The sequence below is a fragment of the Phycodurus eques genome, unplaced genomic scaffold (assembly GCF_024500275.1).
Source record: "Phycodurus eques isolate BA_2022a unplaced genomic scaffold, UOR_Pequ_1.1 contig_694, whole genome shotgun sequence".
Taxonomy (NCBI): domain Eukaryota; kingdom Metazoa; phylum Chordata; class Actinopteri; order Syngnathiformes; family Syngnathidae; genus Phycodurus; species Phycodurus eques.
Genome location: NW_026904690.1, coordinates 1 through 6,862, shown reverse-complemented (window position 1 = coordinate 6,862; position 6,862 = coordinate 1). Strand labels below are relative to the sequence as shown.

Sequence of the window (6,862 nt, the reverse complement as noted above, 5' to 3'; positions counted from 1 at the left end):
GATATAAAATGTTGAAAAACAACACAGTCGACATTCTTTTCATAATTGTTGTTTGGCGTGTCCATATGTGACTCATCTTTGATGATCATGTCAATATGTCCCCCCATAACTTTGGCTTGTAGGCTGGAGAATGAGGTCATCTTTTCTGGCATTATGCTGGCATCGCTTCTCGGCCTTTTGGCTAAGATCATGTATAGTATTTGTTCTTATCAGTTTAATATCTGATACGTCCCCTATCCGGGGACCATATATTAATTTGATTTTTGGGACTGGGAGTTGGAATAAGGGCTTACTTTGTCCAACTCACGCATCGACTTGGTATTGCAGTACCTCCAGGAACGGTGCACCCCCACAAAATTGTCCAAATAATCATCAACTCAACCGAACACACCAATCAATCAGATGATATGAAATGTGTCACGTTCCCACAATGCAGTGCGTTAAAACAGTTGACAATCTTGATTAAAAAAAACGGCAACACAGAGCATCTATACACGTTTACATTGTCTTTTTGCGTGACATGATGAGAATATTGGAGTATGTCAAATGTATTTGGTTTTATTATTTGTGTTAAAAAAAAAATAGTCCAATGTTTGAATTGAAGACCGTCTGTTCAAATGGCATGGCGGACAGTGACATAGTCCGCTTCGCTGTGACCAAAGCAGTTCACTCTTGTTTTTTGTCAGCTTGTATAAATCTTTTGTCATCAGAATCAGAATCAGAATCATCTTTATTTGCCAAGTATGTCCAAAACACACAAGGAATTTGTCTCCGGTAGTTGGAGCCGCTCTAGTACAACAAACAGTCAATTTACAGAACACTTTGGGGACATAAAGACATTGACAAAAAACAATTGTGCAAAAAGATGCAGAGTCCTCTAGCACTTAGAGCAGTTCGAACGACTAATATTGCAATAGTCCGGTGCAATGACCATTGTGCAAAGGGCGCTGAGACTTCAAGGAGTGTATGCGGTTTAAAGTGACGAGTAGTGCGATCATCTGGGACAATGTCGGTTGTGCAAATGTTACAGATACTCCTCAATCAGTGTGCAAATGGAGCAGATGCTACTCTGGCATGAGTGGCCAGTATATGCAAATAGTGCAGCATGGCGAGACAACTACAGTGAGTGCACAAGTAATACATAATACATAATTGGCCCCACAGAAATGTGACAACGAGCTCAAGTCAAAAAATTGCCAGCTTGTTGTAATGGAATTATAGGTTAGGTGTTTAAGAAGTTGATCGCAAGAGGGAAGAAGCTGTTGGAATGTCTACTAGTTCTAGTTTGCGTTGATCGGTAGCGCCTACCTGAGGGAAGGAGCTGGAAGAGCTGGTGACCGGGGTGCAGACGGTCCGAGAGGATTTTGCACGCCCTTGTCTTAGTTCTGGCAGCGTGCAAGTCCTCAATGGTAAGTAGGGGGGTACCAACAATCCTTTCAGCAGTTTTGATTGTCCGTTGCAGTCGGAGTTTGTCCTTTTTTGTAGCAGCACCAAACCAGACTGTGATGGAAGAACACAGGACCGATTCGATGACCGCTGTGTAGAACTGTCTCAGCAGCTCCGGTGGCAGGCCGTGCTTTCTCAGAAGCCGCAGGAAGTCCATCCTCTGCTGGGCCTTTTTGAGGGCGGAGTTGATGTTGTTCGCCCACTTCAGGTCCTGAGAGATTGTAATTCCCAGGAACTTGAAGGTCTCGACGGTTGACACAAGGCAGCTGGACAACGTGAGGGGCAGCTGTGACGAAGGATGCCTCCTGAAGTCCACGATCATCTCTACCGTCTTGAGCGTGTTCAGCTCCAGGTTGTGTCGCCCGCACCACAGCTCCAGCCGCTCCGCTTCCTGTCGATATGCAGACTCGTCACCGTCCTTGATGAGGCCGATGACAGTGGTGTCATCTGCAAACTTCAGGAGCTTGACAGTCGGGTTCGCTGAGGTGCAGTCGTTCGTGTAGAGAGAGAAGAGCAGCGGAGAGAGGACACAACCTTGGGGCGCCCCAGTGCTGATGCTGCGTGTGGATGAGGTGGCCTCCCCCAGCCTGACCTGCTGTGTCCTGCCCGTCAGAAAGCTGTAAATCCACTGGCAGATGGCAGGTGGGACGCTGAGCTGGAGAAGCTTGGTTGAAAGGAGTTCAGGGATGATGGTGTTGAACGCTGAGCTGAAGTCCACGAACAGGATCCTCGCGTAGGTCCCTGCACTGTCGAGGTGTTCTAGGATGAAGTGCAGTCCCATGTTGACTGCATCATCCGCAGACCTGTTCGCTTGGTAGGCAAACTGCAGGGGGTCCAGCAGGGGACCTGTGACACTCTTGAGGTGGTCCAGCACGAGACGTTCAAAGGACTTCATGACCACAGATGTCAAAGCGACAGGCCTGTAGTCGTTCAGACTAGAGATTGCAGGTTTCTTGGGGACTGGAATGATGGTGGAGCGTTTGAAGCAGGATGGAACTTCGCACATTTCCAAAGATCTGTTAAAGATCTGAGTGAAGACTGGAGCGAGCTGGTCCGCGCAGACTTTGAGGCAGGATGGGGACACATGGTCCGGTCCTGTTGCTTTGTTAATCTTCTGTTGTTTGAAGATGCGTCTCACATCCTGTTCATGGATGGTTAACGCAGAAGTCAGAGGTGTGGTTGTGGTCGCGGGTGCGGCCGGGTGGGTGTGTGGAGTGAAACTGTCCTTTTCAAATCTGCAATAGAAGGTATTCAAGTCGTTGGCTAGTGTGCTATTGTTCTCAGCTTGGGGGGATCGTCGCTTGTAATTAGTCAGCGATTGGAATGCATGCCAGACTGATTTCGAGTCGTTCGCGCTAAACTGTTTTTCCAACTTTGCTGCATAGATCCTCTTTGCAATGTTAATTTCTTTAGTAAGCTGGTTTCTAGCTCGATTATACAGGGCCCTGTCCCCGCTCTGATATGCATCTTCCTTAGCTTGGCGAAGCTGCTTAAGTTTAGCAGTGAACCACGGCTTGTTGTTGTTGAATGTCCGAAATGATTTTGTTGGTACACAAACCTCTTCACGGTAACGCGCTCTCTAGTATTGTCTTTGTTTTTGTGTTTTTTCATTTACGAACTATTTCTGTTAGGAGGATCAATAAGAGTCTGTCTCAATTTTTTTTACACTCTGTGAAAGCATAGCTTTTTCTTGTTGTAAAAAGTCAAATTTCTATTTTGGATACTTCATCTGTTTCATTCCTGATTTTGCATTTAATGTATTCATCTGATTACTGTAAATTGTCTTTGAGTAGTTTGAGAAGTGCTATATAAGCTTCATTAGAGTTGTGTTGTTATTAATTAAAAGGCTTTAATAATTGCATTAGGGACACCGGAGGATATGTCTGTATGCATGTGTACATTATTATGAATTTACATTTATTTTAAATATGTGTGCTTGTTTTCATGTGCCTTACTGACCCAACATTAGCCGTTAGCTTGGAGAAACGGATGCTCGTGAAAGCTGTCCCGAAAGGAAGAACGGTTACAATCACTCATGAGTAAGTTCAGCGGCACGGCGGCCGACTGGTTAGAGCGTCAGCCTCACAGTTCTGAGTTCAATCAGTTCAATCCCCGGCCCCGTCTGTGTACAGTTTGCATGTTCTCCCCATGCCTGCGTAGCACCCCGGTTTCCTCCCACATCCCAAAAACATGCATTAATTGGAGACTCTAAATTGCCGTAGGTGTGAATGTGAGTGTGAATGGTTGTTTGTTTGTATGTGCCCTGCGATTGGCTGGCGACCAGTTCAGGGTGTACCCCGCCTCCTGTCCGATGATAGCTGGGATAGGCTCCAGCACGCCTGCGACCCGAGTGAGGAGAAGCGGCTCAGAAAATGGATGGATGGATGGATGTACGTTCACTGCATAATATGTCGTTCCTTGCGCCAACGAATCACTCATCGCACGGGTTCGCAGTGAAATTCCGCCTGAGTCACTCGTGGCAGGACAGGACTAGTTCAACGAACGAATCACTCGTGGCTAACAGTACATTCAGTTCAGTAGTACATTCAGTTTACATGTGGCTAATGTTGCAAAGTCGCGACCCACTTTCATACAAATTGAAAATAATAAATTATTTTGTTTCAAAGTAGATTTTATGCCGATCTGATCGGTGTTATCGTTATCGGCCGATAATTAGCATTTTATGCTGACCGGCTTTCATGTCATAAGTCGCCGATCCGATCAATGACGTCATCGATCGGCTCCGCACAAGACATTTAACTCCGCGTCTTTGTCAAGTATGAATCCAAAAGGTAGTTTATTTTTAGCCTTGTCACGTGTCTTGTTGCTCCGTACTGTAACTATCTGACGGCCAATAATGTTTTTCAATCTTGTCGGTGAAAAAACACATCGTCGGTGTGTAATGTTGATTTGACCTAAACTTATGTCAGTGGCCAATCCTTGAATGCCCCCTAGAGTAGAGGAAATTGGTGTTTTAACTTTTGTCAAAAATGCTCGAGAATCATTTGAGTTGGGATGGGCTCCAGCATGCCCGCGACCCTTGTGAGGATAAGCTGTACAGAAAATGGATGGATGGCAAGGGAAACCTGAGTCAATTTTTTGTCATCATCATAAGGGGTCTTTGAGCCGTGCTTTGTCTGGTCCCTCAGCTCGGACCTGTTTGCCATGGGTGACCCTGCTAGGGGTATAAAGCCCCAGACAACTTAGCTCCTAGGATCATTGGGACACACAAACCCACCACCACAAGAAAAATGACACCTCAAGGAGGAGATTACCTTAAACTATTATTATAAACACCATATGCATATAACAACACCATTAAAGCATTTAATTTTTTTACAGTGAAAAGTCAGCTCCACTTCTGCAGAGCATCAAAAAATTGAGATAGACTCTTGTTGTTCCTCCCCATTGAGATCTTTCATAAAAGGCAAAAGATTCATACAATCTGACAAAAAACAAGAGTGAACTTTCTTTGGTCAGAGCGAAGCGGACTATGTCATTGTCCACCATGCCATTTTGACAAATGGTCTTCAATTCAAAAGTGCCACTATTTCTTTTGAATCCAAATAAAAGTTCTTCATCTACATTTGACAGACTCCAAAGGTTTTAACGCAAAAAGACAATTTAAACCTGTATCGACGCTTAGTTTTCCTGTTCTTTATCTAGATTGTCAACTGTTTTGACGCACAGCGCAGTCGAGGACATCCTGGCCTTTCCAATGATCTCATGTGTTTGGGTGGCTTCGAAGCGGCTGTGCTTTCTTCCTGAAACAAAATGGAGAATGCAGCAAAACACAAATGCCAGGAAAAGAGAAATGGAAAGTGAAATATGACAAAGATAATGTTTTTTTTCACCAAAGGCAATCATATATTATTGCTTATGAACATGTTATGAGTCATAATTTGGAGTCAGAGTTCTGTTGAACTTTTTGTTCGTAAAAATTAGAGCCCTACTGTCATGGACATGAGGATGATTTGATTGTGTTAGCTCATAGCTAAATAGCTTTCAAGTTCTTTGTTTACATTCCATTTTCCTCCCCAAAACAGTTCTTTGTGGGGTTATAAACATGATGAATGTATTCTCTGAATAAAATAATAGATAGATAGATAGATAGATAGATAGATAGATAGATAGATAGATAGATAGATAGATAGATAGATAGATAGATAGATAGATAGATAGATAGATAGATAGATAGATAGATAGATAGATAGATAGATAGATAGATAGATAAGGTTAGAACTATTTATTTGAACCTCTTTAATTGTGACACAATTGTACGAGGCAGAAGCGAGGCAAATTTTGTACCATGGAATGGAAGAAAATTCAGTTCTGGAATTGTCAGATGAAGAAAATGCAAACAATGAGCTTGCTTATGCTGGAGAAGAGCGAAAGCTCAGAAGAAGAGGCAGGAGACTCATCAGATAATCTGACAGACACACATGAACAGAAAAACCGTCGTCCTCTGTGGCCCAAGACCTCGATAGATGGATACTTAAGTTAAGTCATAGTAAGTAATAAGATAAGTAATAATAAGCCAAAAAATGACAAGGAACAGGTTCTTCAAGTTGAGAAACTCACTGAAGATTGTCAATGACCTGGATGTAACAGAGGAAAGACATTCTTTGGAGAGTCAGGCCTCTTCTTGACAGAGTAAGGCAAGGCTGCCTTAGCCTCCCGAAACCAGGAAAAGTCTGCATCGATGAGCAAATGATCCCGTTGACAGGTCACTGTCCCATCAGGCAATTTGTTCCATGTAAGCCGTACCCTAGAGGCTTAAAGGTATTTGTCCAAGCTTCTCCTGATGTTCTGATGTTGGACTTTGAAATACCATATATCAAGGGAAGAATACATTTGCTGGTCAAAGGTTGAGAATTGGGGCAGCGGCAGTACTACGCATGGATGAAACTGTTCCCACAGGAAGTCTGCTGTACTTCGGAATCCTCTCGGACCCTCCGCACCCGGGTCACCAGCTCTTCCAGCTCCTTCCCTCAGGTAGGCGCTACCGATCAATGCAAACTAGAACTAGTAGACATTCCAACAGCTTCTTCCCTCTTGCGATCAACTTCTTAAACACCTGACCTACAATTCCATTACAACATGCTGGCAATTTTCAAAAACTTGAGTTCGTTGTCACATTTCTGTGGGGCCAATTATGTATTACTCGTGCACTCACTGTCGTTGTCTCGCCATCCTGCACTATTTGCATATAAAAAAATCAAGTCAAAAATTGCCAGAAACTGATATAGGATGTGACAGCGTCCGTATATTCATCCAGGCTGCCAGCTGAATTTTCAAAGACACTCCAGTCTGTGCAGTCTTAACAGCTTTGAAGTTCCATCTTGGCTTCATTGGTCCACTTTTAGACTGTTTTCACTGTAGGCTTCGCACATTTAATTTCTTGCCTGTACGTCGG

At 43.9% G+C, this 6,862-nt stretch overlaps 2 non-coding genes across 2 annotated transcripts; one reads left to right on the top strand and one right to left on the bottom strand.

Moving 5' to 3' along the window:
• The first annotated feature begins 161 nt into the window (after positions 1-161).
• On the top strand, positions 162-352 carry LOC133398960 (U2 spliceosomal RNA). The gene has a single exon (XR_009768137.1). It is a non-coding gene; the product is annotated as a U2 spliceosomal RNA (small nuclear RNA).
• A 4,445-nt stretch (positions 353-4,797) lies between these two features.
• Positions 4,798-4,911, bottom strand: LOC133398962 (U5 spliceosomal RNA). Its single transcript, XR_009768138.1, has one exon. It is a non-coding gene; the product is annotated as a U5 spliceosomal RNA (small nuclear RNA).
• Positions 4,912-6,862: the final 1,951 nt, after the last annotated feature.